This window comes from Mustela lutreola, chromosome 1 (assembly GCF_030435805.1).
Source record: "Mustela lutreola isolate mMusLut2 chromosome 1, mMusLut2.pri, whole genome shotgun sequence".
In the NCBI taxonomy this organism is placed as follows: Eukaryota; Metazoa; Chordata; class Mammalia; order Carnivora; family Mustelidae; genus Mustela; species Mustela lutreola.
Window position 1 is genome coordinate 230,849,139 of NC_081290.1, and position 26,827 is coordinate 230,875,965.

The 26,827-nt window shown below is 38.7% G+C and overlaps 1 long non-coding RNA gene across 1 annotated transcript; it reads right to left on the minus strand.

The window, feature by feature from the left end:
* Window positions 1-178: 178 nt before the first annotated feature.
* Window positions 179-26,813, minus strand: LOC131807433 (uncharacterized). The gene is made up of 3 exons (XR_009344487.1): window positions 26,468-26,813; window positions 11,429-11,642; window positions 179-4,774 (listed from the first exon to the last, which is right to left on the minus strand). It is a non-coding gene; the product is annotated as an uncharacterized LOC131807433 (long non-coding RNA).
* Between the last annotated feature and the right edge of the window lie 14 nt (window positions 26,814-26,827).

Here is a 26,827-nt window from a genome sequence, read left to right on the forward strand (position 1 = left end):
GAAGCCCAAAAATGTCAAAAGGCAAATTTATTCCCTCATGTGACAAAGGGAAAGTTGTACCAGGGTTTTGAGGACAAATGGAAACAGGCACAATAATGCCACAGGTAACCTGCCTCCTCCTTCTCCCCCTCCCTTCCTCCCGACTCCCTCCCCACTATCCCAGCCTTCCTCTCTTGTCAGTCTTCCTTGTGCAACAAAGGACATGGCTACCACTAGCTTCTGACTCCATCTCAGTTTTGCTGTCTGAGAAGGATTGAACCCTTTCTCTTAATTCCAATTTGCAAAATCTCCCCTTGCCCTGGCTTGAGTGACACATTACCTCTGTGCCAAGAGTGAGGGATACTATGATTTCTAGCCCCTATAGGAATCACACAATTCGAGAGGGGGAACCGGTGTTTAAACAGAAGGGAGGCTACTGTCCCAATATGAAAAGATGGGTGTTAGTCAAACAAGACAAAAGATGTCCACTACAGTTTTCTAAAGATCATTCCCACACTGAGACCTGAAATGTGAATATTTGCAATCACTTAGTTTGGTTTGGGTTCTGCTCCTCTAGGCTCATTTTTTCATTTGCCTTCTCTGAGTTCCTTTTAACAGCAGAAGCGTGACAAAGAGCAGGGAGAGAGACAGGCAACCAAGTAAAAAATCACAGTCCACTTTCCTCCACAAACATTCAATGAATAATTAGAGGAGTGAGCTCTAAGTCTAGAAAGCTTAGTTCCCTTTACAGAACTGGTACTACTGACTTCACCTGCTCAACATCAGATCCTAAAACCCTCTGTGCTTTGGCCAGGTTGGGGCTCAAATGACAATGTTACCGAATTGGAATACTATTCAGCTAGTCCGACCACTTTCACTTTCTGTTCTGTAGCATTCATTCCTTTCTTGTCTTTCCTTTCAAATACCGTTGACTCTTGGACAATGTAGGGGTTAGGGGCACTGACACCTTACCCAGTCAATAATCTGAGTGTAACTTCGACTTCCCCAAAACCTAACTACTAAAGCCCACTGTCAACCAGAAGCCTTACTGATAACATAAGCAGTCGATTGACACATTTTTATTACGTTATATGTATTATTCATGTATTCTTACAATAAAGTAAGCTACAGAAAAGAAAAAATGTATTATTTAAAAAATTGTAAGGAAGAAAAAATACATTTATAGTATTGTACTATATTTACTGAAGAAAATCTGCATACAAGTTGGACCCGTGCTTGTTCAAACCTGTGTTGTTCGAGTCAACTGTAGTCTAATACATACAGGCTGGAGATGGAGAAATCAGTCTCAGAGAGGAAATATTTCTAACTAACACCATATACTAAAAGGCCAAACCAAGATCAGACTTCATGTCATCTGACACTTGTTTTTCCCATTAATACCACCCTTTGTTTATCTGAACATTTACAACCTGAAATACGAGCTATCCTTTAATCTCACCCTTTTTCCATTCTTTTGTCCCTCTGGGTCACCTATTCAAATGCTTTCTCTAGGTCAGTTTTATTATATCACTGTTCAGTCACCTCTAGGTCCCAGTCAGCTGCTGCTGTCTTATCCTTAACTGTCAGGAATAAAATTCCAATTCCAGAGGGAACCCTTCACCTCCCCCAACTACACAGTATTCCCTACACTATTCCTCCAAGTGAATACACCATTTAAGCAAACTCGACTTGGGGCAAATTTTCAGGCATCATCTTAGCTAACTTCTACTTATCTCTCAGCTAACCATTTAGATCACTTCATTTCAGGGAGTGAAATATATTTTATTTGGTCTCTTTTCTCAGTCTGGGTCAGTAGGACCTCCTACAAGTACCCACTGGATCTCAAGCTTTCCCCAACAAAACATTCATCCCCCTGGACAGTAACTGCCTCCTTACTTTGTCTCAAATTCTCCAATCCACTGTAATTTCTATGATTGCAAAAACCATTGTGATTTCCCTGTACTATTATTTTCCCCAGGACACAGCGAAGAGCCTAGCACATGGCAAATGCTGCATAAATATTTACTGAATGAATGAACTCTGACTCCATGATTCCTAATTCCTTGCATAGTAGTGATCAGATAGACAAAAAGATGTGAATACTTTATAGTTGAACATATGTATATGTTAAAGACTTATGTTAAAAGAAGTCCTTATACTAGCTATTGTTATAATAAAAATTTCTTGGCTTCGAACATGGAGATAAAAAAAAAATCAGCAGTCTATCCACAAAAGTTTCCAAGATTCTTAAATGTTTAGAAGGGTCCTGCTATTGCCAGGCAAGCATCATCACCAGACTCAAACACTGCCTTTTTGACGTCGCTCTTACCTTAAGGACAGGCTGGACTCTCTGCCTGTGGTGTCTTCCTTAGTCTATCTACTTGGTGTCCACATATTTGAGAGCTCACTGTGAGTCAGTACCTGTTCTAAGTTAGTACTTGCATTATCTCATTTAATTCTTAAAACAACCCTAGGAAGAAGGTTCTATTTTCATTATCTTTTCAGAATGGAAATTCCAAGACACAGGGAGGTTCTCTGACTTGCCCAAAGCTATTGAGTGGTGGACCTAGGATTCAAAACTAGTTTTTGCTCTTAATCACTATACTATAAGATTTCTTTCTACTACCTCTTTAACAATAGCTTTCTTACTTAAACTGGTTTCCTCCTGTAATCCAAATACACCTTGGATTTTCCAACTCCATGTATCTAGAATATCATTCTATTAAGAATTCAAAGGAGCCTTATAGATACCTTATCAAATACTCCTATGTTATCAATAACAAAGTGGTAGTATGTGTCATGGAAAGAATACCAGCACTGGAACAAGGAAGACCTAAAGTCAAAGCTTGGCTGTTTCAGTTATCTAGGGCTATGTAGCAATTACTTCATAACACAGAAGTTGGAACAACAGCAATTTACTACTTCTCACGTTTATGTGGGTCAGTTGGGCAGTTCCTCTGCTGGTTTTACCTGAGCTCACTCACAGGGCTGCATTCAGCTGGAGAGTCTATGGGGCTAGAAGGCTTGTCATGACCTCACTTACATGTCTGGCTTTGCTTGGGTGCCTTCCATTTGGCCTTTCAACTCCCAGATGTATGGTGGTCTTGGTGACAGGAGCTGAAAATAATTTGCGGCCATATTTAATCTACCTCACTTCCTAATTGGTTGACCTTGGGGCACTTTACTTTTTCTCTCCCGAGATCAGTTTCCTATCTGGGAAACCCTGAAAGTAATCTCAGTTGTCTCAGGTTCTGAGTATTAGATGATATGATACATGCCAACTACCTAACAAACTCCTTGTCATATGACAACTATTTATCCAATGTTAGTTTCCCTTGCTCTAAATCATAGTTACTTGACACTTCTAGGGCCTAGAGCGAGCCCTTCCTCCCACTCCCCATAATCTCTTTATAGTCTGTTTAAATCCTATAGTCCAAAAAAATGCAATTCTGCTCTCATTTTCTTTACAAAAATTTCCAAAATCACTAGACTTCAATAACGGCATGTATTGGGAAATTCCAAAGTTCTGTGTATAAATGAACAGTTCTCAGCCTTTCCTTCATATCCCCATAGAAACACTTAGTAAAGTTACGTGTGAAATGACTTACTGTTATGTACAATTTATCATTTCTGGCTAGCTGGATATAATTCAACCCCTATCTCCCCAGCTTAAAAAGCATATAGAAATGTGAATATCTTTATTATCCTTATAATCCGCTAGAATTTATTTTATAAAGGCAAATCATCTACAAAATTGGCTTCATTATTAGCAAGAAATTACTTGTAAATACTGTTCTAAATCACTCATTTGACACTAAGCACATGCTCCTTTGTGTTTAAAACTTTTGAATCTTTTTAAGGATATATCCTGTGTTCCTAACTAGATTTAAAACACTAATAAAGTGAAAGACCTTGATATATATACATGCATACATATAAATATATACACATATATATTATCTTGTAGTTCCATCATAGTGGACTAAACATAATAGAAGCCTCTCTGTCGAGTCTTATATCATGAATGAGCATGAAGCAGCCTGGAACAATGGGAAAGATGACTGTATAGAGAAGCACAGGCTCCGGGCGCCTGGGTGGTTCAGTGGGTTAAGCCTCTACCTTCGGCTCAGGTCATGGTCTCAGGGTCCTGGGATCCAGCACCTCATCGCCCTCTCTGCTCAGTGGGGAGTCTGCTTCCCCCTTCTTTCTTTGCCTGCCTCTCTGCCTACTTGTGGTCTCTCTCTCTCTCTCTCTGTCAAATAAATAAATAAAATCTTAAAAAAAAAAAAAAAAAAAGAAGCAGCACCAGCACAGGCTCCAGGTTTATGTACTGGCTCCAAGTTTATACGCTGGCTCTAGGGTTCTGGATCAAGAAGTTATTTACTTAAACCTTGAGCTTCTCTGGTATAATGGGAGAAAAACACTGAATGAAGAGAATGGGGGCCCTTGGGTACTCAAAACTCACTATCTTAGATGCAGTGGGTCTCAAAGTGTGCATGAAGGTCACTTTTTATCAAACTGCACAGGCCTGATCCTTCCCCTCCCTAACTCACGGTTATACCCTGGAATGGGAAGGCAAGAGAGAAATAGATAAATTTGGAATATGTTCTCCTGCTGAGCACTGCTACAGCATTGGACTGTTTATTCAGTGTAGTGAACTCCAACAGTTTTATGCAGTTGCAGGGAGAAAGAATTGTTCTTCATATCTCCATAATTATTCTGAGTACTGAGAGTATTTTTATTAACTTGAACCAGGTTACCGTTTTCTCAAAGTAGATTTCTCATCTCAAGTCACCTGGAGAGGGAAACAGAGAGATTCAAAAGTATCATTCAGTCTACGGTATACAGTCTACTCAAAAAATCCACCTTGCCAAATTCCTAACCACATAATCATTTCCTTCAGTGCTTTTCTTTCTTATCACAGTCAACCCATAAAAGGCCTTACACTGATATGAGTTTGCATAATGCCTGGAAGATAACACAATGTTTTTTGCTTAACTAATCTCCAGCGGCATGGAGGGCTGTTCTCTCTGTGACAATTCACACTAACAGGCTGTTATGGTTTTATCTATATCTGCCATAGTAGGTGACACCAGAAGGTACTTAATATGTGCTTTTGGATTGACTAGAATGACCTGTACACATCTTGGTTCTTTCGCAGAGCAGTGGAGAAAACCTGATAATTTAATCCAACTCTGGCTCTTAGCAGCTCAGAGAGAAGTCTCTTATTGAAAAGAAGGAGGATAAGACCTTAGGGAGGTTGTTAGCAATTTAGCATTTCTCAGCCAGGTGGGATCGTCTAATTTGCTCACTAAAGAGAGCAACTTATCTCCAGGGTGTGGCAACAACAAAGCTAGTGCTAATTAAGAGTCCTCACTTTTGTTTAGCCCTTTCTGGGTTATAAAATGCTTTCCTACTTCTCATCTCACAGGAGCTCCCAGCAACCTTGTCAGGCAGATGTTATTAACCTTCATTTTGGGGCACCTGGGTGGCTCAGTGGGTTAAAGTCTCTGCCTTCAGCTCAGGTTATGATCCCAGGGTCCTGGGATCGAGTCCCGCATTGGGCTCTTCGCTCAGTGGGGAGCCTGCTTCTCCCTCTCCCTCTGCCTGCCTCTCTGCCTACCTGTGATCTCTGTCTGTCAAATAAATAAATAAAATCTTTTAAAAAAATAACCTTTATTTTACAGAAGCAGAAGCTAAGGCATAGGTGTCTTATATAACATAACCGAAGTCACACAATTAGGAAATGTCTAGAACAAGTACCAAGATACTCCTAGTTGAATTAATCATGGCTTCTTCAAGACAGGAAAGAAACTTCAAATAGTTTAAGCAGGAAATAACCTTTTGGCATATATAGCTTGGAAGTCATAGAACATACTGTGGTTATCTCTCCCAAGATCTGTTCCTTTTTCTCTTGGTATCTCCCCAATCTCCTCCCTCATTATCCAGGCTCCCCCTTAATCCAAGCCGTGGCACCATGTGCTCTTGTGGAAACTGACCTACTCCTGATTGGAAGAGAAAGGTTTATACTCAGGTTTACACTCATCAGCATAATCCTACTTCCTGGCTGCAGTTACTGGTTCAAGGATGGACATGTGATACTATATGGACCAATGAGAAGCAGGGAGAGGTTTGCTGAGAGTTTCAGGAAAAGAATTTCCTGAATTTTCTGAGAAAGTATGTGGAAGCAACTCTCTCCTAGCAGATGTTAGAGGAATGGATACGACTGCTTTTTTATAACTATGTAGAAATCCAGACTCTAGAATAAAGCTGATACTGTATATGGCAAACAGGGTTTATAATACATTATTCAACTACTAGATCAACTAATTCTGAAGAACAACTATCTCTGGACTTTGCAGTTTGGTAGGTCATGGGCTACCTTGGTATACTTTGTGGCAAGTAACAGAAAACTCAACTCAAATTAGGCTTCCTGTTACTTGCCTATTTACCATGGAGTACACTACGGTAACTGAAGGAATTGAAGGGGGAGCTTGAGGAAGAAGTGCTTGGTGGCTGGAATTCAGATCTCCATGACACCAGGACTTTCCCTCTTCACCTTGCACTCTCTCTCTCTCTCATTCTCTTCTACTGCAGACATGCCTTTTCCACTGTGTGGCAAGTAAATGATCATCTGCCATTTCAGTCTATCAGTTCGTTTGCTGACAGGAAAGAGAGGCGTTTCAAACTGAATAATCTGAGGAGAGTCTACTGCAAAGATTATATACACAATATGAGTAGAAATACCACAAGGAATAATGTAGGGCCCCAGAGCTAGACACACTTGACGAGGAGATATTACCTCTCTGAAACCTGTAGGGATGAGGGAAGGTAGCAGTTACTGGAATCAGAAACAAAAAGGGATTTGTGGAGAGAATCACTTGACATCAATTATGTCAAAGAATAAATCAGATTGCATTCCAGCCTCATTCTCTTCCTTCTTTCAGTTATCTGCTAGTGTTCCCCATTGTCCAATGAGACTGGAAGTAGAAGAAAAGGAAGCCTGTGGAGGCACTCCATATAGGTCACCCTTCTGAGGCATGGTGGGCTGCAGAAGGGTAGAGGATAGATTTAGAAGGGCATAAGGAAATCATCCAGTACAATAAAGTTTGCAAACTCTGCAGAATGACAACTTTTTTTTTTAAAATTAAGTAATCTCTGTGCCCATTGTGGGGCTCCAATTCACACCTCCAAAGTCAAGAGGTGCATGCTCTACCAACTGAGCCAGCCTGGTGCCCTCGGAGCATTTATTTTTAAGTTACTTGAATGACAGTAAAATGAGTCTGGCCCTACTTGGGGTTAGTGGCTGACTTCTTGGACCAGTTGTATAAACATACAAATAATTCATAACTCTCAACAAACACTCCATGGAAGAGTGTATCAAGGAGAGTTTTATTATAAAACATAAATATCTCCATGAATGAGCAGAATATTTAGATCTTACTTGGTTTTCCACTGACATTTTATTTTAATTCAATTAATTAACATATCATGTATTATTAGTTTCAGAGGTACAGTTCAGTGATTCATCAGTTGTATATATTACCCAGTGCTCATTACATCACGTGCCCTCCTTATGCCCATCACCCAGTTACCCCGTCTCCCCGCCCACCTCCCCTCCAGCCACCCTCAGTTTGTTTCCCTGTCTGATTTCGCCTTATTTTATTTTTCCCTCCTTTCCTATAGGATCCTGTCTTGTTTCTTAAATTCCGCATATGAGTGAAATCATATAATTATCTTTCTCTGACTTATTTTGCTTTGCGTAATACCCTTTAGTTCTATTCCACCTTTTTAATTGATCGACCTTGTTAAATACAAGGCTAGGGCTATCATAAGCATCTCAGATCACTGTAGCAGTGTTATGATGAGCAATCACATTATTACTGTCATTGCTATTATTATCATTATAGATTATAGCAGCATCATTATTACTGCTAAAAGAAAGAATTATTATTATTGTTATTACTAAATTATAGCTTAATGGTTAGAAAAAGGACTTGCTCATAACAGCAAAAGCTGAAAACAACTTAAATTTTCTTGTTATGTTCTCACAATGGAGTATTAACCAAGAATGAAAGTAGTGACAGCAAAATTTTAGTAACACAGAAAGTCCCAGAAGATAATGTAGGTTGTTAAAATCTTTTTATAAAACTAATAAGTAAAACAGTATAAGTGGTAAAACATCTTCTCCCCAAATGCAATTATAAAAATAAAATAGAGGGGACCTGGGTGGCTCAATGGGTTAAAGCCTCTGCCTTTGGCTCAGGTCATGATTCCAGGGTCCTGGGATCGAGCCCTGCATCAGGCTCTCTGCTCAGGAGGGAGCCTGCTTCCTCCTCTCTTTCTGCCTGCTTCTCTGCCTACTTGTGATCTCTGTCTGTCAAATAAATAAATAAAATCTTAAAAACAAACAAACAAACAAAAAAACAAAATAGATGTGTCTTTGGGGTATCTGGGTGTCTGACTCTTGATCTCAACTTACATCTTGATCTCAGGGTCATGAGTTCAGGCCAGGGTTTGGGTTCCATGCTGGATATGGAGCTTACTTAAAAAAAAAAAAAAAAAAAATAGAAGAAGAAGAAGAAGGTGGATGTCTTAAGGGAGAGGCAAGGCAATGGATAGGGATAAAGAACATAAGAAAATGTAAGTTATCTGTTCTTAGTTTAGTGATAGGTTCATAACAAGGGGCAGATATATAAAGGAGTAACATTTGGAAGTTCCTTTGTAGTAATGGAACAGTTTTTTTTTTTTTTTTAAGATTTTATTTATTTATTTGACAGAGAGATCACAAGCAGGCAGAGAGGCAGGCAGAGAGAGGGGAAAGCAGGCTCCCTGCTGAGCAGAGAGCCAGATTTGGGGCTTGATCCCAGGACCCTGGGATCATGACCCAAGCCGAAGGCAGAGGCTTTAACCCACTGAGCCACCCAGGTGCCCCTGGAACAGTTTTGCATCTTGAATGTGGTGGCGGTTACACAAGTATACACATAAGACAAAACTGCATAGAAACACACACACACACACACACACACACACACACAAAACCCCAGCATAATATAAAGATACAGTATTCTAAGCTTGTTGGTACAGACACATGAATGGACAAAAAGATCTTAAAAAAATTTTTTTAAAGATTTTATTTATTTATTTGACAGAGAGAGAGATCACAAGTGGGCAGACAGAGAGAGGGGGGAAGCAGGCTCCCTGCTGAACAGAGAGCCTGATGCAGGGCTTGATCCCAGGACCCTGAGATCATGACCTGAGCCGAAGGCAGAGGCTTAACCTACTGAGCCACTCAGGCACCCCTAAAAAGTTTTATAATAAACTTAATTGACCAAAGTTTATGGAGAAAAAAATGAATTAATTAACATCTTAGAAGGTCAGAGACCCTAAAACTTATAGGTAATTATCATTTCATTCCTATGTTTATTGATCAAAAAATTCACAATACTTAGCATCTGCACATGCCAGGCATTACTGGTGCTGAATATGCACCACTTTACAAAATAGATAAAAGCCCCTGCACTCATGAAGCTCATTCATTCAGATAAGGAGTAGAGAGGCATCCTGAGAGTTAGCTTTGGCAACTATTTTTTTTAAGATTTTATTTATTTATTTGACAGAGAGAGATCACAAGTAGGCAGGGGGGGGGGGAAGCAGGCTCCCCACCGAGCAGAGAGCCCGATGTAGGGCTCGATCCCAGCACCCTGGGATCATGACCTGAACAGAAGGCAGAGGCTTAACCCATGGAGCCACCCAGGCACCCAAGAGTTAGCTTTGGATGAAGACAGGAGTAAGATGAGAGAGACAAAGGTAAAATCTACCTACTTCTATATAGGTAAAATCTACATCTCTACATACAAATCTCCTCCCATTCAACTGCCTGGCAATAACCTATCCATCTACTTCTGAGTTCCTCTCTAATGAATCCTAATACCTCCCTGATTTTTTCCCAATCACCCTACATTGTAAAAAATATTTTTTATGAATTATAAAACAGTATATAATGTAGTGACAGTTTTTCATTTCTTGCAGTGTGTACAATTGTGCCTTGGATGTTTTGGATGTTTGGTATATGAATAAATGAATTTTTGTCAAAGGAAGCATGTAAGCAGGAAAGCTGTTATAGAAGAAAGCAGATGGCTTACAGGGAGGGGGAAGAACAGATGACCATGTGGCTGCTCCAAGATGCAAGATATACCTCTAATTAACTTCATAAATGTGAATCATCAATACCATGTCTGCAAATATGAAATCATTTTCAATAGGCCATAATGTAGCTAAAAGAAATAATGAAATACAGTAAAGAGAGTCCAACATGCACATCCATTTTTGTTTGACTATTTGAAAACAAAGTATTAATAGGTAAGGCTATAAACACAATGGAAATATATTTAATTAATAGCTAAGTGAAAATACTTTACGGTCAAAGAATTGCTTTTTAGGCTTTTCACCACCTTAACTTTAATTAACTAAAACTCTTTTGAAGTAGAACTTAGTCTTTTTGAAATGAACTATTTCCCCCAGTGCTATTATTATAAAGCTGCAACACAACATCCTTGCCTTGACATGTCATAAAAGCCACTTCCTTGTGTATACTTGTAATTCAAGCATACAGCAAGGAGAGACTACAGAACATTCATGAATAAAAACCAAGAACAAGTGGGAAAGAAACATAATAAAAATCCAGGATTACAATGTTCAAATACATGGTGCTGACAGCCTTAATGAATGTACTTTTCAAAGATTATACATCACCAAAACCCCTTTTCACCAACAGGAAGCTGAGAAAACAGAGGAAGTAACACAAAAGGCAGACTTAGAATAAAGATGTGATATTAATTCAAGTCAGTGATAAATTAGAAAATAGTTCTTGAGAGTTAAATGACTCATAATCAATTTTAAGTAGTAAAAAATTCCAATTCTTATGTTGGGGAACACATATTGCTCTATCCCTACTTGGAATCAGTATTGTAACATTAAAAATTATTAAATAAAAATACAAAAACATTTTTAAAATATAATAAATAAATTAAATAAATAAATAAACCAAAGTGGTTCTACATCTGTGATGGGTAAAAACCAGAATCAATTCTTTTATTTTTATTTTGATTTTAATTAAGGACAATTTTTTAAAGTAGGCTCCATGGAGCCCAATGCAGGGCTCAAACTCATGACCCTCAGATCAAGACCTGAGCTGAGATCAAGAATTGGACACTTAACCAACCAAGCCACCCAGGCACCCCAAAACTGGAATCGATTCTGAAACTATCCCTGTGGCAGCTAGAATCCAAGAGGTGGTTATGCCAGTTTGGAAGTGAACAGAATGGACTTCCAAGAAGGGAATCCTTTGCAAGGACCCGTCTTTACCAATTTTACAAAATTAGGCCAGTTCCGAATTATTAGACCAGGTCCAACTTGGGCACCTCTTTTACATTATTACTCAGCTTACCAGTGACCAGGGTCACCTTAGGAGTTGAGGTTCCCCAACATCCCTTGGCTACTCCATGAGTTGGGAACTTGGTAACTTCTGTACTCTGGAGAGGTCCTGTCAAAGACAGCTGCTACTCTGGTACCATGTCACTTCCTCTGAAGTCACCTCAGTAGGACAGGCTCAGCTGGTTGTGTTCTTCTACTCAAGATACCCTGAGAATAGGGAGTGTGGCCTGGGGAGATTATTATTTAGCTATTAGTTAGATATATTTTCGTTGTGTTACTTGCCTGCATGACGGACTAGGTGGATCAGATCAGTCACTTAGGGATGAACTACGGCACAAAATCTGTGATGTGAGAGGGCAAGGGACATGGTGGCTATATAAAACTTTTCTGCCCCACTAGCCTTTAAGTTCTCCATGTCTTACTCTGGTACTCTGCATTGTTATACTACTCAGCATCATGCCTGTCTTCCCTACAAAATAACCTAAAATGCTCAGCATGTACACATCCACATCCGCCCAGCTCTCATTGTTCCCTGACCTGAATCCGTGTTTCTACACCTGTCTCAACTCTTCCTCCTAGTCTCAGTGCAAAAGTCAAAACAATCTCTCCTCCCCCAAGAGCTCTCCAGTTGTCATGGTAACCAAAGACAAGTGCAAAGGAAAAAAATCACATAACAAGGCTGGATACAAAATTTGAGCTATTCCCAGGGGACTTGCTGAGACTACTTCATTTCTTTTCATCTTGAATACATGTAATAAATAAACTATAATCTGTGTGGCTAGTTTTAACTGTTTACCTTGATTAGTTGAAGAGAGGTATATGTGGGGGGAGACTAGCTCAACCGGTTTTAAAGAGGTTTGTTGCCAACCTTTTAAGGCAACTTGCTTTAATTTAAAGCCTCAGGTTTTTTTAAATGTCATGAATAAAACTTCAAAAGTGATTCAAAAAGACTGTAATGAAAAAGAAAGGACTGTAATGAAATTCCACTCACTTCAGACAAAAAATATCCCTTTTCTTGACGATAAAGAATGCTTTAAGTAAAAGCAGGTTGTCTGTACAGCTCTATCCTTGCTTATTTTGTCTTGATGGAGATCAAGCATAGAAACAGTTTCTCCAGGCGCCTGGGTGGCTCAGTGTGTTGAGCCTCTGCCTTTGGCTCAGGTCATGATCTCAGGGTCCTGGGATCGAGTCCTGTATTGGGCTCTCTGCTTGGCAGGGAGCCTGCTTCCTCCTCTCTCTCTCTGCCTGCCTCTCTGCCTACTTATGATCTCGCTCTGTCAAATAAATAAATAAAATCTTAAAAAAAAAAAAAAAGAGTTTCTCCAAGTGTTCCATGAGCACATAGCATAGGGAAAGCAGACTGCTCTTGGGATAGAATTTATACCAAATATTTGAAAAAAGTACTTCATAAGATCAATTATTATTTCCTCTGATGTAAAAGTCTATGCACTCAAAAATAAGAATTGAGCAACTACTAATTGCCATATTAACTCACTTCTCTCAAAGTTGATACATGTTTTGATGCTCTCCTGGAGAAAATTTTGATGCCACAGTGTGGCATCAAGAACCCAAGATAGTATGGCCTCTCTGTCTCTTGCCCTTTCTTTTGGAGTGTCACACACACACATTCTCTCCCTTTTCCTCTCTCTTTTGAATCTTTCCCATTTCTCCCTATCTATAGCAGATATTATGGGAGCTTCTCCATATGCCAATTCTTCCTATTCTCATGCTGGCATAGTTCCACTTTTTTTTTTTTTTTTTTAAGACAAATGGTTATATATTTTTTAAAAGATTTTATTTATTTATTTGACAGAGATCACAAGTAGGCAGGGAGGCAGGCAGAGAGAGAGTGGGGGAAGCAGGCTCACTGCTGAGCAGGGAGCCTGATGTGGGGCTCAATCCCAGGACCCTAGGACCATGACCTGAGCCAAAGGCAGAGGCTTTAACCCACTGAGCCACCCAGGTACCCTCATAGTTCCACTTTTAAGTAGATCTCATCTTCCTGCTCAAGGATCTCTATCTAGTTCCAGCTCACTGCATGAGGGAATTATGACTGATCTAAGGCACTCATATGGTCTTATTCTCCTCGCCATGAATTGATTAGGTATGTAACTAATTTGGACAATTAATTGTGAGCAGAAAGCTGCCAAAAACCTCTGTGTTTTTATTTTTATTTTTTAAAAATTCATTTATTTATTTGACAGCGATCACAAGTAGGCACAGAGGCAGGCAGAGAGAGAGGAGGAATCAGGCTCCCCGCTGAGCAGAGAGCCCGTGGGGCTCAATCCCAGGACCCTGAGATCATGACCTGGGCCGAAGGCAGAGGCTTTAACCCACTGAGCCACCCAGGTGCCCCTGCCTCTGTGTTTTTAATTTCAAATTCCATTTGTTCATTATGTGTGTATAGGAATGCGATTAAGTTTGTATATCAGCCTTATATCATGAAACCTTGTTATAATTACTTATTAGTTCTAGGAGGGTTTTTTTCCTCAATTCTCTTGGATTTTCTACATAGACATTCATGTCATTTGCAATCAAAGACAGTTTTATTTCTTCCTTACCTATCAGTATACTTTTTATTTCCTTTTCTTATGTTAGTGCATTAGCTACGATTTCCAGTATTATGTTGAAAAGAAGTGGTGAAAGGAGACACCCTTGCCTTATTCCTTATGGTATGGGGAAAGATTCAAGTTTATCACCATTATCTGTAGGTTTTTATATACCTAATTGAGATATTACCAAATTGAGAAGTTCCCCTCTATTCCTAAGTTCACTGAGAGCTTTTGCTATGAATGGGTATTGGGTTTTGCACAATGTTTTTCCTGCATCTGTTGATATGATCATGTGATCTTTCTTTATCCTGATGTAATTGATTACATTAAGTGAATGTTGAGTCAGCCTTGCATATCTGGGATAAATCCTACTTGGTTATGGTGTCATAGTGTATAATTTTTTTATACATTGTTGGATTTTATTTGCTATGTTTTGTTGAAGATTTTCATATCATGCTCATGAGATATTGGTCTACAGTTTTCTTTTCTTGTAATGTCTTTGTCTGGTTTTGGTAATAGGGTAATGCTGGTCTCACAGAATGAGTTAAGAAGTATTCCTTCAGCTTCTATCTTCTGAAAGAGAGTGTGGAGAACTGGTTTAATTTCTTCCTTAAATGTCTGGGAGAACTCACCAGTGAACCCATTTGGGCTTGGTGCTTTCTGTTTTAGAAAGTTATTAATTACTGTTTCAGTTTCAATTTTTCTTAACAGATACAGGACTATTCAGATTGCCTGTGTCTTCTTGTGTGAATTTTGGCAGATTTTGTCTTTCATGGAACTGTCCATTTCATCTAGGTTACCAAAAATTTTTTAAAGATTTTATTTATTTATTTGACAGAGAAAGGGAGAGAGCACAAGCAGAGTGAGGTGCAGGCAGGAGAGGGGAAAGCAGGCTCCCTGCAGAGCAGGAGGAGCCCCATGTGGGACTGATCTCAGGATCATGCCCTGAACTGAAATGAAAGCAGTCTCTTAGCCAACTGAGGCACCCAGGAGCCTGCTTCTTCCTCTCACTCTCCCTCTGGGCTTGCTCTCTCTCTCTCTAAAATAAATAAATAAATAAAATGTTTTAAAAAGTAAAAGAAAATCAAATGCTTTTATTTTACTTTCACTTATTTCTTCTCCAATGCTCTTTTTTTTTTTTTAAAGATTTTATTTATTTATTTGACAGACAATGATCACAAGTAGGCATCGAGGCAGACAGAGAGAGAGAGGAGGAAGCAGACTCCCCACTGAGCAGAGAGCCTGATGCGGGGCTTGATCCCAGGACCCCCGGGATCATGACCTGAGCTGAAGGCAGAGGCTTTAACCCACTGAGCCACCCAGGCGCCCCAACGATTTTTTTTTTATATGACCTTCTGACCTGTATCATTTTCCTTTTCTTTTTTTTTAAAAGACTATTTATTTTAGAGAGAGAGAGAAAGCACATGCAGGCAGAGAGTGGGGGGAGGGGCAGTGGGCGAGAGATTCTCAAGCAGACTCTTCACTTAGTGCACAGCTTGATGCAGGGCTCAATCTCAGGGTTGTGAAAAGCAGAGTCAGATGCTCAACTGACTGAGCCACCCAGGCATCCCTCATATTCCTTCTCTTCTAAAGAACTTTTAACATTTCCTGCCAGCCAAGTCTACTGGCAACAATTCCTTTAATTTTTGCTTGTCTGAGAAAGTCTTTATTTCTCCTTCCCTTTTGAAAGATTAGTTTGCAGAGAACATAATTCTAGGTGCTTGTTGTTGTTTTATCTCTCAAGACTTTCAATAGTTCACTCCATTCTCTTCTTGCCTGCATGGGTTTTGAGAAGAAGCTGATGTAATTTGTATTTTCACTCCTCTATGGGTAATCTGTTTTTTAATTCTGGGTTCTTTCAGGATTTTTTCTTCATCTTATATTATCAACAATTTGAATACAATATTCCTACATAAAGTCTTTCTTGGGCATTCATCTTGCTTGGCATTCTCTGAGCTTCCCGGATCTGTGATTTGGTATCTGACATAATTTGGGGGAATTCTCCTTCATTATTGCTTTAAATATTCCCTGTTTCTTTCTCTTTCTGATATTCCCATTACGCATATGTTGTAATGGGGATACAACTACTTTTTATAGTTGTCCTGCAGTTCTTGAATATTCTGCTCTGTTTTTTTCTGTCTCTTTTCTCTTTGCTTTTCAGTTTTGGAATTTTCTATTGAGATATCCTCAAGCTCAGAGATTCTTTTCTCAGCTGTGTCCAGTTGAGGAAAGAAGCCCATCAAAGGCACTCTTCATTTATGTCACACTGCTTTTGATCTCTAGAATTTTTTTTCTGACTCTTTCTTACAATTACCATCTCTATGCTTACATTACCTATCTGTTCTTGCATGCTATTTTATCAATTAGAGCGCTTAGCATATTAAACATAGTTGTTTTAAATGTCTGATCTGATAATTCAAACAACCCCACCATATCCGAGTCTGGTTCTGATGCTTTCTCTGTCTCTCTAAACTGTTTTTTGCCACTCAATATCTTATAACTTTTTCGTGATAGTTGGACATGATGTACTAGGTAAAAGAACTGCTATAAATAGGTCTTCAGTAATATGGTAAGGTGTGGGGGGAGCAGAAGTATTTTATAGTCCTATGATTAGTGTTAGTCTTTTAAGGAGCCTGTGCCTCTGGATTGTGAACTTCACAAGTACTTTTCAGTCTTCTCCCCAATCCTTAGAAGGGACAGGATGGCTAGAGTAGGCTTGGGTTGGGTATTTCGCTTTCCCTAGGTCAGATAGGCTCTGATAAAAATCCAGCAGATTAGGCTCTGGTTAAACAGTTTCTCCTGAAAGCAGGCCTTGTTAAGAACAGATGCTCTGGTATATTCACAATGGCTACTTTTCCCCTTGCCCTGCCAGAAGCAGGGGCATTTTTCTCCAGTATTCACTATGAGAACTGGACATTGACAATAAGTTGAGAATAGGACATTGACAACAATATATACCCCCATATGACTAGGTCTTCTAGGAGTTTTTGATTCTTGGACTTGGGCACATTGAGTCTCCAATAATTCATCAGTTGCAGTTTTGGTTTTCCAACCCTTGCATTAGTCCCTGAGGTTACTACTTGTGTGTTTCTGCTACACTAAATAGCGACTAAGTCTCCAGTTTGGGGGCAGCAGTTTGCATTGTAACCTCACTTCTCTGATGGACCTAAGAAAGCTGTTGATTCTTCAGTTTGTTCAGCAATTTACTTATTGTTAGGGTGCAATGGCAGTTTCCAAATTCCTTACAGGCCTGACTGGAAACCGAAGTCAGCAGGCATTTTTTGACCATAGGGCTGAAAGCCACACGTTTAGGATGAGAGAGCAGGAAGATAAAAAAGATACAGGTCATTATTGATGTCTTTGACTTATTGCACTTGGATTGCCTTCCTTAGGACTTCTTGTTGTTTGGAAAACAAAAATACACCTCTCTTTGGTTAAGCCACTCTGGTTTGGTTTTCATTACATGTAGCTGAATGCAATCATAACTGATACATAGCCATTTCACTCCTCACTAATACTGATAACTAAAGGGTGGGCAGAAAAGTGTGTGTGTGTGTATTACTCATTCTAGTTTGTGATTTATACAGAATTCTTTAAAAAAAAATGAAATCCACAAAAACAATACCTTTTAGTTGTCCCTTTGCCATAAAACATTGGGTTATGTTCTCCTATTGCTTTGAGTCCAAAATCTTTCACTTTCTAATCTTAGAAATTTCTAGGATATATCAGGCTGTGAACATCACATAATCATAAAATCAGTTTCCCTCCCAGAGCCCTGAATTAACTCCAACAGATTCAATTTCCCTTCATCCACAATATACCATACTACCTGAATATTATAATAGAAGGTGGATCTTAGTAGTTCATCAGGAAATGTAACATTGTTAGAGATAGAAAACTGACTACATGCTACCTTTTCTTTCACTAAATAAATAGAAGATCTCTATAGAGAATAGGAAACCATAAAAAGTGCTATTCCAAATTGGCAAAAGAATCTAAGAGAATTATACACACACACATACAAACACACACATATATATACAAAATACAATAACTGAAATTAAAACTGCAAAGACGGATCTCCCAGGTTGGTGGACACATTCAGATACTAGGAGGACAGCATGCCCTGAGGACATCAAAGCTACATACTCCCCCATGCCCCCACATTTTGCCCTGTGCATCTATTCATTTGCTGTTTTTGAGTTGGAGGAGAAGGCCATGTGAAGACAGAGGCACAGACTGGAGTTATGCAGCCACAAGCTAAGGAAAGGTTATAGCCATCAGAAGCTTAAAGTGGCAAGGAAAGATTCTCCACTAGAGGCTTCAGAGGAAGCATGGCTCTACCGACACTTCAGCTCAGACTTCCAGCATCGGAACTCTGAGATAAAACAGGCTTAATCTGTTCTTTTTTTTTTTTTTTAAGATTTTATTTGTTTATTTATTTATTTATTTTCACAAGTAGGCAGAGAGGCAGGCAGAGAGAGAGGAGGGGAGCAGGCCCCCTCACCGAGCAGAGAGCCCGATGTGGGGCTCGATCCCAAGACTCTAGGATCATGACCTGAGCAGAAGGCAGAGGCTTAACCCACTGAGTCACCCAGGCGCCCCAGGTTTAATCTGTTTTAAACTAAGAACAAACAAACAAAAAACCCAAGGTCAGATCCCTGCTCTGAAAAGATGGCTCTCAGACTTGGTTGCACATTGGAAACACAGAGAAAGCTTAAAACAAAAAACAAACAAGCAAGGAGAAAATACTTCATGCTCCAACCCAGATCAGTTGAGTCAATCTCAGGGGTTGAGGTTCAGGAATCAGTTCCTTAAAATACTATGCATCCAGGGTTAGGAACTATTACTCTGGATCGGGGTGAGCAAACTCTGGCCCTCGAGCCAAATTTGGCCTGCTGCCTGCTTTTGAATAAAGTTTTATTGGAATACATGTACACACACAAAACCTACGGCCCAGTTTAGTAAGTTAGATTCTGATGAAAAGAGAATTAGGAAACTGGAAGAAGAGAAATAATATAGATTAGAGTGGAAATTAATGAAACAAAGAATAGCAAAAGCAATAGAGAAAATCAATGAAATGAAGTTCTTTGAAAAGAGCAACAAAACTGACAAACCTTTAGCTAAACTAAACTCTGCTCCTAAAAAAAGACTCAAATCACTAGAAGCAGAAGTAAAAGAGGGGACATTATTGCTGACCTTATGGGGAAAAAAGGATATAAAGGAATACCATAAACAATTCTATGCCAACAAATTAGAGAACCTTGATGAAATAGACAAATTCCTACAATGAAACAAACTAATGAAATTTACTCAAGAAGTAGACAAGTGAACAGACCTATAAAAAGTGAAGAAATTGAGTTAATAATCAGAAAACTACTCACAAAGCCCAAATCCACATGGTTTCACTATTGAATTCTCTACTAATAATTAAAGGGAAAATATGCCAATTACTTACAAACTCTTTCAAAAATTAGAAGAGTTGAAAACACTCATTTTATGAGGTCAGTATTACTCTGATACCAAAACCAGAAAAATGCATCACAAGAAAACTACAGACCAGTATCTATTATGAATACCAACAGATTAATCCTCAACAAAATACTAGCAAAACAAATGCAGAAACATGTAAAAACAGTGTTATACCATGAACAAGTAGGATGCAAGTTTGGTCTAACTTCTAAAAATCAATTAATGTAACAATTGTAATAATGTAATCAACTTAGAAATAAACTTACATGTACATCTCATTAGATACAGAAAATCATTTGACAAAATCCAACAGTCTTTCATGTTAAAAACACTCAACAAACTAGAAGCAGAAATTCTCTTCTGTTTCACCAGTATGAAAAAAGCATCGACTAAAACCCCACAGTTAACATTACATTTAATGGTGAAAGATGGAATGCTTTCCTCTAAGGTCAGGAACAAGACAAGGATGTTTGCTCTTGCCACTTCGATTCATCATTGTACTGGAGGTTCTAGCCAAAGCAAACAGGCAAGAAAAAGAAGTAAAAGACATCCAGATTAGAAAGGAAAAAGTAAAACTATTTATTCACAGATGATATGATCTTATATACAGAAAATCCAAAGAAGTTAAATGAAAAACTATTAGAACTAAAAAATGAACTCAGTGGTTTCAGGATGCAATTGAGGTACAAAAGCCAACTGTATTTCTATATATATGCAATGAGCTATCCAAAAATGAAATTAAGACAATTCCATTTACGATGACATCAAAAAGAATAAAATACCTAGGAATAAATGCAACATATGCTCTGAAAACTATAAAATATTGTTGAAAGATAACAAGGAAGATCTACAATTAGAAAAAAAATCCCATGTTCACAGATTGGAAGACTTAACATTGTTAAGATGGTAATACTCCCCAATCCAATCTATAGATTCAGTGGACTCAAAGATAATCCCTGACTTCTTTGTAGAAATCAACAAGCTGACTGTAAATTTATTTAGAATCATGAGGGACTTAGAATAGTCAAAACAATCTTGAAAAAGAAGAATAAAGTAGGACTCATACTTCCTGATTTCAAAACTTACTACAAAGTAATAGTAATCTAGATCTTGTGGTACTAGCACAAGATTAGACATAGAGATCAATGGAATATAACTGAGAGTCCAGAAATAAATCCATATATCCATAGTCAACTAATTGCCTACGAGAATGCCAAGAACATCAGGAAGAGTAGTCTTTTCAACAAATGGAGCTCAGATAGCTGAGAATGAGGTTAGATCCAGAAGAATGAGGTTAGATCCCTTCCTCACACCATGTATTGAAATTAACTCAAGGTAGATTGAGAACCTAAACATAAGAACTAGAACTATAAAACTCTTAGAAGACAACAAAGAGGGGATGCCTAGGTGGCTCAGTCAATTAAAAGGATCTGCCTTAAGCTCAGGTCATGATCTCAGGATCCTGGGATTAAGCCCTCAGTCCCATTCACTGGGCTCTGTCTTCTTAAAGAAGACAACAAAGAGGAAATCTCCTTAGATTTGGCCAAGGATTCTTTTTTTATTTTTTTAAAGATTTTTTTTATTTATTCATTTGAGAGAGGGTTAGAGGGAGAGAAAGAAGCAAGCTGCCCCTCTTCCGACCATGGAGCCCAACCCAGGGCTCAATCGCATGACCATGGGATCACGACCTGAGCCAAAGGCAGACGCTTAAGGGCATGAGCCATCCAGGTGCCCCTTGGCAAAGGATTCTCAGATATAAGCAACAAAAGTAAAAAACAAGATAAATCAGACTTCTTCAAACTAAAAAGTTTTCTGCTTCGGACAACACCATCAAGACTGTAAAAAGACAGGGTAGAGGGATGGGTAAAATAGGTGAAGGGGATTAAGAATCACAAACTTTTGATTTTGGTTACAAAATAAGTTCTAGAGATGAAAAGTACAGCATAGGGGATATTGTCAATAATACTGCAATGATGTTGTATGGTGACTATATTTATTGTGGTGAGCACTGACTAATACATGAAATTGTCAAATCACTATGTTGTACCCCTGGAACTAATAAAACACTGAATGTCAACTGTACTTCTATAATAAATAAAGGAATGTGAAAAGACAGCCCACAGAAAGAGGAGAAATACTTGTAAATCATTTAACTGATTTGTATCAGAAACTTAAATTGAGAAATACAAATACAAATAAATCTTAAAATTCAAAAATAAAACAATTTTTTAAATGGGCAAAAGATGTGAATAGTTCTTCAAAGATACAAAAATAGCCAATAAACATATGAAAAGATGTTCAAACCACTAGTCATCAGGGAAATGAAAATCAAAACCACAATGAGATACCACTTCACAGTCACTAAAATGGCTAGAATCTGGGGAACCTGGGTGACAGAGTCAGTTAAGTGTCTGACTCTTGATTTCGGCTCAGGTCATGATCTCAGTGTGGTAAGACTGAGCCCAGAGCCCACACTCAGTGTGGAGCCAGCTTAAGACTCTCTCTTTTCCTCTCCTTCTGTCCAAGCATCTCCCCACCACACACACCCGCTCTCTCTCTCTCCCCCCAAAAATAATTTTAAAAATAGCTAGAATCAAAAAGTGAGATAATAACAAAAGTTGGAAAATCTGTGGGAAAACCCTCAAACACTGCTGGTAGGAATTTAAATGGTGCAGCTGCTTTGGAAAACAGTCTGGTTGCTCCACAAATGGTTAAACATAGAATTACTACATAGTCCAGGCAATCCATTCACAGGTATAGAGAAATGAAAACCTATTCCACACATAAACGGTACATGAAATGAATATTTGTGGCAGGATTATTCATAATAGCCAAAAGACAGAAACAACCCAAATGTCACCAATGGATATGGACAAATAGATCAATAAAATGTAGTATACCCATACACAGGAATATTACTCAACCATAATTCTACAAAGAGAGAAAGCAAATTAGTGGTTGCTTAGGCCTGGGAGTAGGATATAGGGTGATAGGTGGTTCATATCTAAAGGGCTTGAGGTTTCTTTCTGAGGTTATGAAAATATCCTAAAATTGACTGTGGTGATGTTTCTGCATAACTAAGAATATAACAAAAAAAACACAGAACTGTACACTTTAAATGGGTGAATTATTTGCTATGTGAATTATATCTCAAAAAAGCTGTTCAAAAAATGTAATAAGGCACTCACTCTCAGGCACCAATTCTGCACTTCCAAAACCTGAAAGGGATGTCTCCTTAGATTTTGCACCCTACGTTCTTTGCCTTGCTTCACCCTAATCCCAAGTGTGCTCTGCATCCTTCCCTCTCCCTTACAAAAAGATAATCACTTCTTATTTGTTGTTGTTGTGTTCCTTTGGAATTTTATGTAATAGGGCTAAAAGTAGAACATAGAAAATTGTTTACGAGATACTTCCTTTATTGACTATTTAAAAAAAAATACAGAGTTCACTAGAGTTTAGGTCAAGTATCTTGATGAGCAACAAGAAAATACTTATCTTTTCAGAGAAATCACACAACAGAATGATAGATTTGCTCAAGACTTAAAGTCTTAAAATATCAGGGTGATGAGAGAGCAAGAGAGTCTCCAAAGATTGTTTGGTGGCAATACTTCAAGGAATTGACAAGATTTTGGGGGGATGTCTATATGGTATACCTAGACAGAGGCTTTGGGGTTCATAGCCTTAACCAAGGTTCCTGACAACAGCTTATGAATGGTATGCAAGGAGAAAGCTGTCAGACTTCCAAAGACCAGTATGATCCTAGACAATACAGATGTTAGCAGAAACCTTGATAAACTGGAGCTATCGACTCTGTTTCCCTGGTATTATATAAGCCCTGGATGAGAGGGGAGCCCCCTGATATTGATGAAAATACAATTTCTTGTTACCCTGACAGAATGAGAGCTTTGAGTCTCTTAATTTGGTTTTTTAAAACAATAAGTAAATGGATATTTCTTATACACTTGAGGTTTTTCTTCTAAATTTTTAAATTTGGAAATAATTTCTAATGAAGTTGCAAAAATTAAAATAGAACAAAGATTATCCAACTATCTTTTACCCAGATTCCCCTATTATTAAAATTTCCCCCATTCAATTTATTATTTTCTATTTATCTAATTATATGTTTGTATACATATTTATATATGTGTATATGTAATATATATTTGTGTGTGGACATATATACATACAGGGTATTTTTTTTTCTGAACCATTTGAGGGTAAGTTATGTATCATGATCCTAAAATATTCGGTCATATATATGTATTAGGACCAAGAGAGATATTTTCTTTCGTAATCACAGTTAGGGTTGCCAGATTTAGAAAATCTTGGGCAAATTCACATCAAAAAGAATGAAATCTTTCCACTTGCCACAACATGGATGGAGCTACAGATTATTATGCTAAGTGAAGTCAGTCAGAGATAGACAAATACCATATGATTTCACTCATATGTGGAATTTAAGAAACAAAACAAATGGCCAAAAGAAGAAAAGAGAGAGAGAGGCAAACTAAGAAACAGATTCTTAACTATAAAGAACAACCAGAAGGGAGGTGGGTGGGGGGATGGGTGAAATAGATGATGGGGATTAAGGAGAGCACTTATGTTGATCAGGGGGTGATACATGCAAGTGTTGAATCACTATGCTGTATACCTGAAACTAATATATTTTTTTAAGATTTTATTTTATTTATTTGTTAGAGAGAGAGCACAAGCAGGCAGAGTGTCAGGCAGAGGCAGAGAGAGAAGGAGGCTCCCTGCTGGACAAGGAGTCCAATGTGGGATTCGATCCCAGGACACTGGGATAATGACCTGAGGCGCAGGCAGCGGCTTAACCAACTGAGCCACCCAGGTGTCCCATACCTGAAACTAACATTATACTGTATGTTAAATAACTGAAATTTAAATAAAACCTTTTTTTTTTTTTAATAAAAACTTAAAAAAAAAGAACTCTGGGCAAATTCGACCAGAAATTTAAGCTTCTGAAGGGCACCTGGGTGGCTCAGTGGGTTAAGCCTCTCTGCCTTCAGCTCAGGTCATGATCCAGGGTACTAGGATCAAGCCCCGAATCAGGCTCTCTACTGAGCAGGGAGCCTGCTCCCCACCCCCGCCCCACCTGCTGCTCTGCCTACTTGTGATCTCTGTCTGTTGAATAAATAAGTAAAATCTTAAAAAAAAAAAAAAAAAAAAGAGAGAGAGAAGAAAAGAAATTAAAGCTTCTGAACTTTCCCTGACTAGGAAAACTATTATACTCCCTCTTTTGGACACACTTACACACTATTCTTTGATTTAACGAGTTCTGGGTCTCTTTGGTCACCCCTCAATTCTTAAGCAATAAGCCAAAGATGCTGGGCAAGGTTTCTAGTGAACATTGTATGTCATAATCTTGTTGATAAAATTAAGGGCTGGTTGACTCTGGTATTGAATTAAAACTTGTATTTCTCCAGTCTTTTATAATTGCCTTATATAATTCCAACTCTTGGAAATTCTGATTTAAGTGTTTCTCATAATTGAATTAAATTTAAGAATTGTCTTATAAAAACCACTGCTTATCAAATTTAGTAAGTGTAGAATTATCATTGGATCTTGTTAAAATATAGATTCTGACTCAGTAGCATTGGGAAGGGGCCTGAAATTTTTATAGTTTCCAGAAAACCTTATAAGAGGTCCTACCCTGTATAGCAAGGTTATGGCCACTTATCAGCAATCAATAGGCATTTGTTAAATATGTTGGGACCTAGGCCCTATCCAATGTACTAATTTGGAATCTCTGGGGCAGTGACCAGGAATACACATTTTAAACGAACTCCTAGGTAGATTTGAGAACCAATGGTTTATGGGTTTGAAACGCCCTCCACCTTTTTCTCTACTTACTAATTTTTTTTGTCCTTCAAAGCCTAGTGCTTGTTGCTCCTGCTGCTTGTTGCTTCTATTGACCACCTCAGACTGAATTCTTTAACAGTCCTCTACAGGAAGCATTTGCTGCTTATCATCGGCTATCTTTTCTCACATATATCCTGTCTCCCCAGACACATTTCATTTTTTGAAATGAACAGTTTTGTTAAATACTTTCTTATAGTCTCAGCTCCTAGCATAATGCTTGGCATAGAGTAAATATTGAATCAACATTTGTCATGGACAATAATCGTGATGATAGGGAACGATTAATTTCTTTTCAGGACACGTGGTTGTTTCCCAAGCCTTGTATGATTAAAAGAATTTGCTGATTCCATAAAGGAAACCACCCAACTGCTTAGCGAAGATTGTAAATGCCGACTGTGGCACGTTTATTCTCAGGAATTGGCACTATGATCCTTTTGTACTTTGGTAGTTTGGATTTTATTATGGTAAATGGCTTGTTAACGGAAATAAAGTAATACTTTGAATTTATTACGCCTTTTATCTGTGAACCTGAAAGCCCTCTAAAACCATTTATTAAGTTCCTGTATAGCCATGGTGTAAATATTATTACACCCTCCTTACAAAACAGCTGACTGGGGAAAGAGCTGTAAGATACTTGGCCAAATTCATACAGCCATTTTGAGAAGGCCAAAGCAAGAAAATCAGCAGCTGCTGAGTGTCTGACAGGTAAGCCTTTCTCTGCATCTCCAAGACCTCAAGTTGCGTGACTTTGCAAGGTGAGCGTTCCAGAGGACAGAGGCCAAAGCAAGAAGAAACTGAAGATGACTTCAGTGATCTCTTCTCTTCTTCCGTAAGCTTATTGCCATTGCTGTTTGTATCCCCCTCTTATGACGCTTGTACACTGTTGCTTGTGTTATGGTTAAATGTTGACCCATCTTCCCCCCCTTAACTTCCCTATTTTTTCTGTCATCTTTTTCTCTCTCCTCCTTCACTGCAGCAGCAAAAAGAACTGCCAGCAGACGAGATCTAAAGGAGGTTGGCACCCTCTGGTTCTATCACTTAGAACTGAATTAGAATTGAATTCTGAATTCTGCCTCTTTGATAAAGTCCCTTCACACTCTGAGGTACTTTCCTCGTTTGTAAAATAAGGGTAGATCACGCCCACCTACCTCACAAGATGGTTGAAGAGATAGAACACGATTCGCAAACTGTAAAGCATTAAATGGATACCAGTGATCCCCTTACTGCATTAGTCCTGCTTTAAATTAATTTAATTCCATGGCCACACTGCGCAGCAAAGCAGGGACAGGGTGTGTCCGTAGGGAACAGCCTGCAGGCATATCTTTTTTATTTGAGGAAAGGGAGAGCGCGGAGCTGCTGGGTGTCGTAGTCTTTCCGGCAGTCTCCACAGAGCTCAGAGAAAGAGAAGAACTACAATTCCCGTGAAGCCCTGCGGTAACAGTCCCTTGCACCCTCCCGCCAAGCGCGTGCCCCAAGTTGAAACGGGAGGGAGAAAGGGTTCCTACGCG